This window comes from Aedes albopictus, chromosome 2, assembly GCF_035046485.1.
Source record: "Aedes albopictus strain Foshan chromosome 2, AalbF5, whole genome shotgun sequence".
NCBI classification, from domain to species: domain Eukaryota; kingdom Metazoa; phylum Arthropoda; class Insecta; order Diptera; family Culicidae; genus Aedes; species Aedes albopictus.
This window is the reverse complement of record NC_085137.1, coordinates 196,734,705-196,747,812: the sequence shown is the minus strand read 5'-3', so window position 1 is coordinate 196,747,812 and position 13,108 is coordinate 196,734,705. Positions and strand designations below refer to the sequence as shown.

General features: G+C 38.5%; 1 protein-coding gene across 3 annotated transcripts in view; it reads left to right on the top strand.

Moving 5' to 3' along the window:
* LOC109429397 (cytochrome b5-related protein-like) overlaps nucleotides 1–13,108 on the top strand; it is a 59,415-nt gene that overhangs the window by 18,213 nt on the left and 28,094 nt on the right. Inside the window, exons 1-2 of one of the 3 annotated variants that reach the window (XM_062850954.1) lie at nucleotides 7,223–7,960; nucleotides 8,660–8,770. The exons of 1 other annotated variant lie outside the window; for it this stretch is intronic. The gene's annotated coding sequence lies outside the window, so the exon portion shown is untranslated. Of the gene's footprint in view, nucleotides 1–7,221; nucleotides 7,961–8,659; nucleotides 8,771–13,108 lie in introns of those variants that run through there. One more of the 3 variants, XM_062850956.1, reaches the window with a different exon arrangement.

Sequence of the window (13,108 nt, the reverse complement as noted above, 5' to 3'; positions counted from 1 at the left end):
TTACAAGTTGGACTCGATTTTCAGAATAAAATTTATTTGTTAAACAAAAATGTATAAAAATTTTAAATTTTGAATGTTTTCAATGGATCTAGTCGAAAGTACTAATAATGCAATTTCAAATGCAGAAAACCGCTTCTTGATAGCATTGTTGGCTTGGTTACTGTGCTTCATGGCAGTTACCGGAGATAAAACCGCTTCGTTCTTTGAAGGTTCTTCTAAATTACAATGTACTCTATTGCAAATACAACTTAACAGTGATGTCGAAAATAAAAATTGACATGTAGTTATTTTCAAATAAGGTATATAATCACATAGGGTCAGACCTTGCTGAAAATAAATAATAATAAGCTTCTCTAGAATCAAAAACTTGCATTTATGGAGCAAAAAGTATGCAATTTTTCATTATGGCCATCTTTAAGTATTAAATTTATGATGAAGAATGTACTTTAACGCATATTTTTCTTCGGTATCATTGAGAATGCGATTCTCTTCTATACTGGACAAATTTTGAACTGATTCCGTAGTGTTATTGCATCACTGGACTTAAATAAGTATTTTTTATCAATTTCATTGATAACAAGGCAACTCACTATATCAAGCTGTATAATGCTTGGTGCATTATTACTGACCAACTATTACACTCTACCTTTAGAAGAATAGTATGAGATCCCAACACATTGAAAAGTTCTTGAAAATTTTAAAGTTATGTATGTGGAAAGTTGTGTAGAATTTTGAGAAATGGGGTTTTATTGAGTTTTAACGAAAACCGCTCCAGTTCCATAGCTAAGGACAATTTGTATAATGTTATATTTTTGCTATACTGTAGAACAGCTATGGAAATTTATGCAAAAAAAACGATAATGATTTTATTGAAAAATAAAAAAGATATCGCACAAATAAGGTGTCCTCTTTATAAAATGAACAGTCCTTACTATCTATTTGAACATGTACGCATATATCAATATGATGATGTGTATGGTGATTTGCTAAAAAAATTGATTAATGCGCCAGCTATGGTGATAAGTTTGACTGAAAAGAGAATAAAGGATTAAAAAATAAATACTGGATAAGGCATAAGTGATACGCTCGTTACAGTTACTATTTTTCAAAAATGGTATTATTATACAGTAAAATTACCTGAATCCCCCTGAAACGAAAGGTTTATTAACAGTTAAAAACAAAACATAAAATAAAACATGAACATAACAAAAAATACATCAAATTTTAATCTGCAATGATACCACTTTAGGCAGGAAAATAGCAAGATTAAAATTTGAAGCAGTGTGGTAGATCTTACACCGTAACGCACCGTTCTAAGGTGATCTACCTACGTTACGGGACTTGATTTTTACATTCATCGAAACACATAATTAATAACAAAGTCTCCAAAAAGCCTGAAAATTTGATCTCGTTTGGGCCATTTGATCATGGGGCTAGCTTTTGTTTTATTTTCGAATTTCGATCGGTTATTTTTCTGCAAAAAAAACAGCAGAAATTTTTGGTTTTCCCCAGGTCTATCAACTCTGAATTGAAATGTTCAAATCGTCTGCGATATATAAGTCAGAGGGGACCAAGTAACAAAATTTATGAAAATGAGATTTTTAAGGCATTTAATCAAGAATCACATTAGCTACATGGAACATCTACTCGATTTGCTTGATGTTACAATTGATGAGAATTATAGCACAGTTTTATCATGGTAAAACTGCTAAAATGGATAATAGTGTGCAGTCAGAGTGGATCAAATGTTTGATATCGAGAGAATTGAAAAAAAAAGTTATGGTTGAAATCGATTACTCAATAAACCCATAATTTGGGAAATAGGACCTCAAAATTTGAGAATTTGAGCAGATCACTAAATTGTCTCTACTGATGCCGCAAACTAACTGCATATGTAAAGTATATTTTTCTATTTTACTACGACCTCAACTTCATGTTTGAGTAGTACTTCATTAGAAGTTTGTAGCTTCGTTTTCTCGATTCTGTAATTTGTTCGAAATTTGTAATTTGTAATGTGGGTAAATCTCGCTGAGGCCCAATATGTACACCTTGTCTTCAAAAATGTTTAAGGTGGCGATTTTCTGAAAGTCCTCGCTAAAACAAAAAGAAAAATGCATTTGGTTACTCATATTGATGGATCCCCCGTTAGTTAGAACCACAACAATTTTTGCAGACCTCTCGATTTTGATCAAATGTTGGCTCATTTAAACCGCTATAACTCGAAAGTTTCTCCTAAAACCACCTCAAAACGAATTGTTGTTGAAAAGAGGAAAGATAGAGCTACTATTTACAATAATAAAAAGTTGGGTCGGTTATATTGATTTTGACCGCCATCTTGGATTTTTATACCAAAACATTTTTTTCAACATGATGGCAACCACCGATTTTCAATTTGTTTTGCATCAATTGAAAGCTGAGACATTTATACATAATATATCTGGAGATGAACCAGCCTCGAGCTGAAAATCTCCCTAATAAAGCTAATAATAACATAACATATCAAAACATTAGAGCTGTGTTTTTCTTCTTTCAAAAGTTATGTGCCGTTTTGTAAATTAAGCCACGTTTTTCCATACATTTCTAACGACACAACAGCATCAGAGAATACGCCTACATGACAAAAGAAAAAAAAAATGAAATTTGCTCCGGCCTAAATAAAAAAAAAATAATAAAAAAAATATATGAATTTTTACCTTTATGTATTTTTTATTTGTATGTTCGTGCATTGGAGGAGCATTAAAAAAGTGGTGTCTCGAAAATCGCCATTTTTCATTTTTAAGAATCTTGAAAACATAAATATACCACAAGCAGTCTGGACTAGAATATATTTGGGCATTATAAGTAAAAAAAAAAACGAATATTTTCGCACATTTTTCACAATTCAAAATTTTCAGGAGGTGTCCAAAATTATATAATTATTTGTTTAATTGGTTTAATTTGTTTAATTTGAGATGAAAGTTCACATTAAATGATTATCTCTTCACCTTGGATTTTTAGCCGTAGGCAGGTTCATCCCGGTACGAACAAATTATTTTTGAGACGATTGTGATAATTTTTTCGGTTGAAATCGCTTAGATTTTTCGTAAAGTGTGTTATCGATGATGACAAACCTGTAGCATTTGTAAAAATAAAATATATGTCGAAGACTGCTAGGCGATTCCACATCTATGAGAAAAGTTATGACCTACAGATCGCCTGAGGGTTCTTAACACCTTTTTTCAAAAGTGCCGGATCACTTTGCGGTCTTTAATTCAGCTTTTCGGCATATCTTGGTCTATATTTTCACATAATTGATAATATGGTTTTAGACACATTTGAGTTCCTCATGAGACGAATGCAAAAAATATGTTTTCCTACTCAATAAAAAAAAACATCCATCGTAATGCGAACCCAAATTATCCACAGTTGTTTTTGGAAGTAATCGATGCTTGTTCCAATAATTTAACCTTGTTGACCCAGTCTATAAAACATGTGGCACATCTGCACCAATCTCACTAAATTTTGTTGAAAACCCATCTCAATTTCAGATTTGTTAAAATTTTACAGTCGTTTTGATAAAGCCTGTATCCGCAATAATCGGGACACAGAAATACAGCTGTAACTCTGTCATAGATACATTAAAATTGCTCAAATTTGGCCCAATAACATCTTTAGATGTGTTCATTTCACCTACAAAATTTCATGTGAATCGGTGCAGTACTTTTTGTTGTAGCAATGAAAGAGTAGAGTGAGCGCCATTGAATTTTGTACAGCCCCTAGTTTTGCTTGTCAGGGCTGCAACTTTTGAATTTGGCAAATGAAATGGCTGAAATTTTGAACACAAACCTCTCAATCTACATTCGTTGCATAGGCAAAATTTCAAAAAAATCGATGCACTATTAACAACTTTATAATCGAAACATGTATTGGGACTGAACGTGATTTTAGCCCCTCAGACAGCAATTAGTCAGCACCCTTTATTGTTTCGAATAAAGAAAAGAAAAAAGAAAAGAAAAATTCAAAAGTTATGAATAGGCAAACATCGCACATGAAAAACACGAAACATTTGCACTAACACTCACCCCTATCAACACCAGTAGCTTTCGAATCAATTGACAAAAGCTGATGAAATTTTGCAAGAAAGTGTATCTATAAGTATCATAACTGCTAACGAAATTTCATAATTATCATTACAGAACTTTGAACTGTAGCGTAAAAGAACCATTTACCATGCGAATGAAAATTGGTCATGATTGTACAAAATGCTTAAAACCACGTCTGTTTGTTCTTCATCCACAGTTAAAAGTAATGCATCGATTTTTATGAAATTTGGCACAAATAATAAACATACACCAGTTCTCAGTCAATTATTTGGCCAATTTTACCGATTCACTACAGAGCTACAGCCGTACTTCTGTGTCCCGATTATTGCGGATACAGGCTTTAGCAATAACTTGTTTTTTTTTTTAAATATATTAATCTTTTCTTATGATTTTTATTGACATTTGTTATGTGGCACATTTGGAAATTTTTCATAAAATTGGGCATAACTCAGGAATGGAAACAATGCATTTTAAATTTTTTGGGATAAATCCAACAACATTTTTATTTAAAAATTTGTTTTGAAAAATTTCCGTTAGTTCCGACGTACTCGAGCAAAGAAATACTTTACCACACAAAGAGCAACCTGTGCTCCAGTAATATCTCAAACTGTTATTGCTATGTTATTCTACGAAATATTATGAGAGAACATCACAATATCAATTGGAGGTATTTAAGCAGAGTTTTGTACGTGGTATTGGATTTAGTAGTGAACATAACTGAACAACAGGTTTTGTAATTACATAAAGTAAGAAATGTAATTACTTTGTTATTCATTTTTTTTTTTAAATTTTTGGTATGCAAGGGACTTATAGCCACTGCTGCAAATGCGTGGATAATTAGCATAGGCTCATATATATATAGCCGATGCTTTATGCACACGTGTGAAATGCACATTGTCAGAAGAAACTCACAAGTAATAATTGTGAAAGTGCTCATAGAACACTAAGTTCACCAACATTTTACGCTGAACTTACATTCAATCGAGCTGATTTTTTGCACACAATAAGCTTACAGCCTTCCAAAAATCAGCTAAATTTTATAACACCTAAGAAATCGCTGTTGACGTAAAGTGGGTGGCACCGTGTTCTGTTCTTTTATGTAGGAGTAGTTTTTCAGGATTTTTTCAATGATGAACATTTTTTTAGATTTTATGTTTCAAAAAAAAACTTATATGGTAACTCGGGAGCCGTAGTGTGGTTTTCACGACTGCCTTGGCAAACACACAAATTGACGTTCCACAATACTTGACAAAAAGTTCAATAGCTAAAAACTTATACATACTGTAATTGAGGGGCCCAGATGCAAAGGGGTGTGTGACAATTTTGTCGACTTTGAGCTGAACATATCAAACAAATTTTCAGATTTCAAGCATTCAGGAACTTTTTTAGGATTAATTTTCCGATGATTAGAAAAATTACAATATTTTGGAGAAACTTGGGTCGATTTTGAAACTCCATACAGTTTGTATGGGATAAAAAACTTTAAGCCTCATTTACTTGAAAGTAGATTACGCTACACCCCTTTGCTTCTAATCCCCTCAATTGTGGAAAAGTACATAGAAACACTATATTGAAGTAGTTGATCGAGTTCTACTGAAAATGTGGAACCCGAAAAAAACGGCAAAACGTTATTTCGACTATAGCATATTGCAAATGTTCCATAAAGAATAAACATATCTTCCATAAAAAAATGTGAAATATATAAACATCAATAAAAAAAATATATAAATGCTCCATAGCTCTTATCAAACTGCGCCAAGAAAATATTATTTACTCCACAAAAAAAAATGAATATCACCATAACACTAATCTTCTGCACTACTAAAGTAGTGCTATGTGAAGCAGTATTGAATAGGGTAAGTGTTCCAATCAGCGCTGAAAATTTCATTTCGTCATATCTAAATTCAATCACCTACTGCTCATTTTAGAAGCTGAACCTGGGAATATGATATATGAAAAACTTGTGCGGCTAGACCAGTTCTTCAAGAAAGTCACGGAAAAACCGCTATATTTCGAATATTTAAGGTAAATGTCACGGACTACCTTTTAAAAATGCGAAATGATATTCACCGTGAATATCGTTGGCATTTTTTGAAGTTAGTTCGTGACATTTACCTTAAATATTCGAAAAATTGTGGATTTCCCGTGACTTTCTTGCAGAGCTGGTCTAGCCGCACAAATTTTTCATATATCATATTCTCTGGTTCAGCTTCTAAAATGAGCAGTAGGCTAGGCAGTAGGTGAATGAATTTAGATATGACGAAATGAATTTTTCAGCACTGGTTCCAATTATGGATATAGTACCAATTATTCGTCTTAGTTGATTTTCACCCTTTAACGATGTGAATCAACAAGTAAAATTTTGTGAACAACAGATCACGTTCACAAAAAATGGCTGCACTCATATTATAGACTACACATTTTGCTCAAATTATGGAAGAAATATGTAAATCATTTTCCTTAAAATTTCGGCTTCCTTGCACCCTTTTTTGCCACAGTGTACCAGTTATGGCTAATCGCATAAGGAATGCATGCAAATAGTACGAAAAGGAACCGAAGTTAAAAAATGTAACCATAACTGGTGTATGGCTCTTATCATTGGCACGCGTTGCAATAAATTCTAAAAGTAGTTTTGGCTCCGTTTCTATATTTTTCCTTTAAAGTGTAGAAACTAAGATACCTTTTATCATAATGATGACATTCGTTGGTCCTCTCGATATTTTTGTACAAATCATTTTCCTTGGGTAGTGCCATAATTGATACAGGCACCCTAACTGAGTTCAAATTATGACAATGGTTTATACTAATTTTCAATTTTCTGTGGAGCAATTCATATTTTATGTGGGTGCATTTTGATCTATGGAGCAATATTCAATTTGTTATGGGTACATTTTTAATTTTTCATGGAGCATTTTTAGTTTATTATGGAGCATTTCTGTGGAGCGTTTATAGTTTTTATTTTTACTAGCAGTCCCGACGAACGTCGTACTGCCTGCCTACTCTGTTTTTTAACTTCCGGTTCCATGAAGAAATGCCCCTCAAAATGGAATTTCTGATTTTCTCGTTTTTTTTTTTGCCTTACCGATCGCTTTTCCTCATTATTTTTTCATACGAACACGTCGGAGCCCTGGCGGAATGCAACAGTGAAAGAATCATGTCGATCTGTTGACCCGTTCCCGAGCCTATTCGTGACATACAAACACCATTCCATTTTTATATATATAGATTTAAGAGGTTTTCAGCTTGAGAGCTGGTTTGCCTTTTCGTTTATGGTTTTTTATTGGTGCAATAAATAGGCCGCCGAAAAAAAAAGCCATTCAGGATTTTATTGCTTAAGGCAAATGGATGACTTGCAAAAACGACTGAAGAAAAAAACAACATCTCCAGAATACAGGAGTCAAATCTATTAATAAACCATCAATCTCCGGTGCAAGTGAAAGCAGATATTAGACAAAGTGACTAAAGTACGTGTTCTACTTTATTTATAGTTGGACGCCCCATCTTCCGCGTCGGATCAAAAGCTATGAAGAAACGAGTTTGTCAATCATCACACCACGCTACGCTATAGGAAGCAGCGCCTCGCATCATTTTGCATTCTTTTTAGAACCGGTGCGAGGCTGCGATTTGTTGTCCAGTTTTGTTCTTCTCCGGTTTTTGGCTTTTGCCAGTTTCGGATTGAGCGTCGCTACGATCGGTTGTTGCAACGCCTAGGTTATAGCTGTGCGAAGGTCGCTCTGGACGCCACGGTGCAGCTTGGCGTTTGATTCCGTTTATTAATTGCTCTTTTGGCGATCAGTTTATCAGTTGCTTCGGGCCACTGCGGGTCTGAGGTTTGCTGTTCTCGCACAGTGTGATATCATCAGGGGTGAAGTGTTTTGGTACGTTGAACGCTAAAATCGATTAGCTCCGGAGTGGAATTTTTGCGAATTCTTGTCTTTGTTAATCAGTTCGCGCCGGACTGGGTGAATGGACGCGAAGCACAACAATAGGGACACGTGCGTTGAACATTTGTCATGCATGAGGAATTACAAAAACATTGGAAGAGTGCTCATGTTGAATCAATATATAAGCTGTGATCAATAAGCTGTCCCAAGTTGATTTTAAACACTTTTGAAAGTTCGTTCTAAGTGTTCATTCAAACATTGTAACACATATCAAGTCGCTGGAAGCGCTTTTCATTGAACCAGTTAAGTTACTTTTAGTTTTTAAAAGTAGCTTGAACTAAGTCGGAAAAAGTGCTAGTTACTCGGAATTCTTCGAATTCGCTACAAAACAACAACAATAAAAATATTAAAGTATAGTTTGAAATTAAAAATATAAGAAATAAAAAAAACATCATTGTATTTATAAAATGCGAAGAAACCTTAAGCAACACTTTAATTACGATATTAGCATTTCACGTGCGTAAACCGCGGTTTTTCAAAAAATATTGAAGAAATATTCAAGAAAATAATGCCGCCCTCTCACGCTACTTAAACAAACAAGCAAAAAAATATTATTTAAAGAAGGCTGTTGATTCAGTTTTGGAATAAGATTGATTATTAATTGAGTTTTCACCTTGAACATTTTGAGTACAGCTTGACAACTTTTTGATGAAAAAAAGGTTCAAGCAAGATTGTTAAATCACCTCGAACAAGTGTGAGCGCTGCGACGTTGAAAAAGCTGGTGTTGTACGATCGTAAAAGAAGGTAGGTTTGTTTTTTTTTCTATGTTTCGCTATTTTTCCTTGTGTGTTTTTTTTTATTGCGGGGGTTGGGGCGAATCATTGGTTCCCTGCTAAATAATAAATGGAGAACGTTTATAATTTATAGCATTTAAAAAACAAGGATTTTTAGATTTTATGACGGTGAATTGTTATTATTATTATTATTATTAGCTTTATTTATAAGGCTTTCAGTCCTAGGCTGGGTCACCTCAAAACTATCGCGATAAAAAAAAAACTTCACGAAACAGTAAAATTGTCGAAACGAAAAATAAATGTATTTTTTATCATCCATGAACTACAACACGTTGGTCGAAGTCCAAATGAAATGCGTGAATTTGGGTGAGTAGTGTTTAAAACGACTAGAGATAAATAAGAAAACAGAGATGAGCCAGCCTAGGGCTGCAAATCTCTTTAATAAAGATAATAATAATAATAAATCAGAAAAAAACACTGTACTTTGTCTTAAGAACTAAAAAATAACACAACCATTTTCAATTCATTGTATTCTACAAGTAAATTCCTTAGAATCGCTGAAACAAAAAGAGTAAGGTAACTTTTAATTTAATTTTAATTATTATTGATTGACGTATGAGAGTTGTAACAGTTGGCACAGTTTGTTGCGTAGAACAACTTTATAATGAAAAAAGGACGCCTAAAATTTTTCCATATGAAACTTTGTATACTTTCCCTCAATTTGATAGGTCGATGGAAAACATCCATAAGAGGGTCTAGAACAGTGGTGCTCAGCGCTTTTCATTTTTTTTGCACAACATTTGGTTAGAAATCAATAAAAACAGAAGAGATAGGGTATTGTACCATTTGGGCAGGTGTACCTATTTTGGGCACTTGCCTCTATAACTAAGTAATTTTCAAACCGATTGATTTGAATTTCTGTAGAGTTAGATACTGTACGTGCCTAACTCTATACAAAGTTTCAAATCAATCGGTTTGAAATTGACTTAGTTATAGCGGCAAGTGCCTAAAATAGGTACACCTGCCCAAATGGTACAAGACCCTATGTTGAAAATTTATGTTCAATCCAAAGCTTGGCACGGTAAAGGTGTGATCCACTAGCCTCTGCCCAGCAACTCCTATCCCTACCTCTACGCGGTACCGGCCGGAAACTATGCGCAACCTTAGGGAAGATCGGGTAACCAACCCCGGTGGGAACTTTTGTCGTAGGCTAACAGGGAAGGGGGGTGGGGGATTGCTTCGGCAAACCTGAGCGTCTGTTCTCCAGGAGGAGCGGCTCACAACAGTGTCTGATCCCCATGTTAAGGGCGGCTGATCTACGTCCGTGTGCCAGGGAAGGACTCTAAGCTCAACTGTGCACTATGGTCCTCTGGAAAGTAGGGGGTTGGTGTCAGGCTCTACGAGCCAGCCGTAAAAAACCATTGTAGCGGAAAATCAACAACAGAATAATACGAACATGGACCAACGGCAACGACTCCAGCGAACAAAAAAGGACTTGCGATTGGAAACTCGGTACGTGGAACTGCCGATCTCTCAACTTCATTGGGAGCACCCGCATACTCGCCGATCTACTGAAAGACCGCGGGTTTGGCATCGTAGCGCTGCAGGAGGTGTGTTGGACAGGATCCATGGTGCGAGCGTTTAGAGGTAATCATACCATCTACCAGAGCTGCGGCAACTCGCGAGCTGGGAACAGCTTTCATAGTGAAGGGTGATATGCAGAGGCGCGTGATCGGTTGGTGGCCGACCGACGAAAGAATGTGCAGGTTGAGGTTCAAGGGCCGATTCTTCAACTTCAGCATAATAAACGTGCACAGCCCACACTCCGGAACTAGCTCCGGAAGTACTGATGATGACAAGGACGCATTTTACGCGCAGCTCGAACGCGAGTACGATCGCTGCCCAAACCACGACGTCAAGATCATCATAGGAGATTTGAACGCTCAGGTAGGCCAGGAGGAGGAATTCAGACCGACGATTGGTAAGTTCAGCACCCACCAGCAGACGAACGAAAACGGCCTACGACTCATTGATTTCGCCGCCTCCAAAAATATGGCCATACGTAGCACCTTTTCCTAACACAGCCTCCCTTTCGTTACACCTGGAGATCACCACAGCAGACGGAATCTCAAATCGACCGCGTTCTGATTGGCGGACGGCACTTCTCCGACATTATCGACGTCAGGACCTATCGTGGCGCTGCCATCGGCTCCGACCACTATCTGGTGATGGTCAAACTGCGCCCAAAACTCTCCGTCATCAACAATGTACGGTACCGGCGACCGCCACGGTACAACCTAGAGCGACTGAAGCAATCGGATGTCGCCTCAGCATACGTGCAGAATCTCGAAGCCGCGTTGCCAGACGAGGGCGAGCTAGATGACTGCTGGAGTACAGTGAAAGCAGCCATCAACGACGCAGCAGAGAGCACCATCGGGTACGTGGAACGGAATCGACAGAACGAATGGTTCAACGAAGAGTGCAGAACGGTTTTGGAAGAGAGGAACGCAGCGAGGGCGGTAATGCTGCTGCAAGGGACTCGACAGAACGTTACAAACAGAAGCGGAAACAGCAGACCTGCCTCTTTCGGGAGAAAAAGCGCCGCCTGGAAGAAGCGGAGTGTGAAGAAATGGAACTGATGTGCCGTTCCCAAGAAACTCGGAAGTTCTATCAGAAGCTCAACGCATCCCGCAACGGCTCGTGCCGCGAGCCGAAATATGCAGGGATAAAGACGGAGGCCTCTTGACGGACGGACGTGAGGTGATCGAAAGGTGGAAGCAGCACTTCGATCAGCACCTGAACGGCGTGGAGAACGTAGGCACGGGAGCCCACGGCAATGGAAGAAACGACGACGCCAGTGCAGCGGAGGACGAAAATGAACCAACTCCCACGCTGAGGGAAGTTAAGGATGCCATTTACCAGCTCAAAACCAACAAAGCAGCTGATAAGGATGGTATCACAGCTGAACTCATCAAGATGGGCCCAGAAAAGTTGGCCACCTGTCTGCATCGGCTGATAGTCAGGATCTGCGAATCCGAACAGCTACCGGAGGAGTGGAAGGAAGGGGTAATTTGTCCCATTCACAAGAAAGGCGACCATTTGCAATGTGAGAACTTTAGGGCGATTACTATTTTGAGTGCTGCCTACAAAGTGCTATCCCAGATCATCTTCCGTCGTCTGTCACCTAAAACGAATGAGTTCGTGGGAAGTTATCAGGCTTGCTTCATCGACGGCCGGTCGACAACGGACCAGATCTTTACCGTACGGCAAATCCTCCAGAAATGCCGTGAATACCAGGTCCCAACGCATCACCTGTTGATCGACTTCAAAGTGGCATACGACAGTATTGACCGCGCAGAGCTATGGAGAATCATGGACGAAAACGGCTTTCCTGGGAAGCTGACTAGACTGATTAAAGCAACGATGGACTGTGTGCAAAACTGCGTAAGGGTTTCGGGTGAACTATCCAGTTCATTCGAATCTTGCCGGGGACTGCGACAAGTTGACGAACTCTCATGCCTACTCTTCAACATTGCTCTGGAAGGTGTGATGCAACGAGCCGGGCTCAACAGCCGGGGAACGATTTTCACAAAATCCGGTCAATTTGTGTGCTTTGCGGACGACATGAACATTATCGCTAGAACATTTTGAACGGTGGATGAGCTGTACAGCCGCCTGAAACGCGAAGCAGCAAAGGTCGGACTGGTGGTGAATGCCTCAAAAACAAAGTACATGCTGGTAGGCGGAACCGAACACGACCGGATCCGTCTGGGTAGTAATGTTACGATAGACGAGGATACTTTCGATGTGGTGGAGGAATTTGTCTACCTCGGATCCTTACTGACGGCTGACAACAACGTGAGCCGTGAAATTCGAAGAAGAAGCTGCGGTCGAAAAAGATTCACTCACGCACCAAATGCACCATGTACAAAACGCTAATGAGACCGGTGGTCCTCTACGGGCACGAGACATGGACCATGCTCGAGGAGGACCTGCAAGCACTCGGAGTTTTCGAGCGACGCGTGCTAAGGACGATCTTCGGCGGTGTGCAGGAGAACGGCGTGTGGCGGAGAAGGATGAACCACGAGCTCGCTGCACTTTACGGCGAACCAAGCATCCTGAAGGTGGCCAAAGCCGAAAGGATACGGTGGGCAGGGCATGTTGCAAGAATGCCGGACAACAACCCTGCAAAGCTGGTATTTGCAGCTGATCCGGTTGGCACGAGAAGGCGTGGAGCGCAGAGAGCACGATGGGCGGACCAGGTGGAGCGTGACCTGGCGAACATTGGGCGCGACCGAGGATGGAGAGCGGGAGCCACAAACTGATTGTGGCGTACTATTGTTGATTA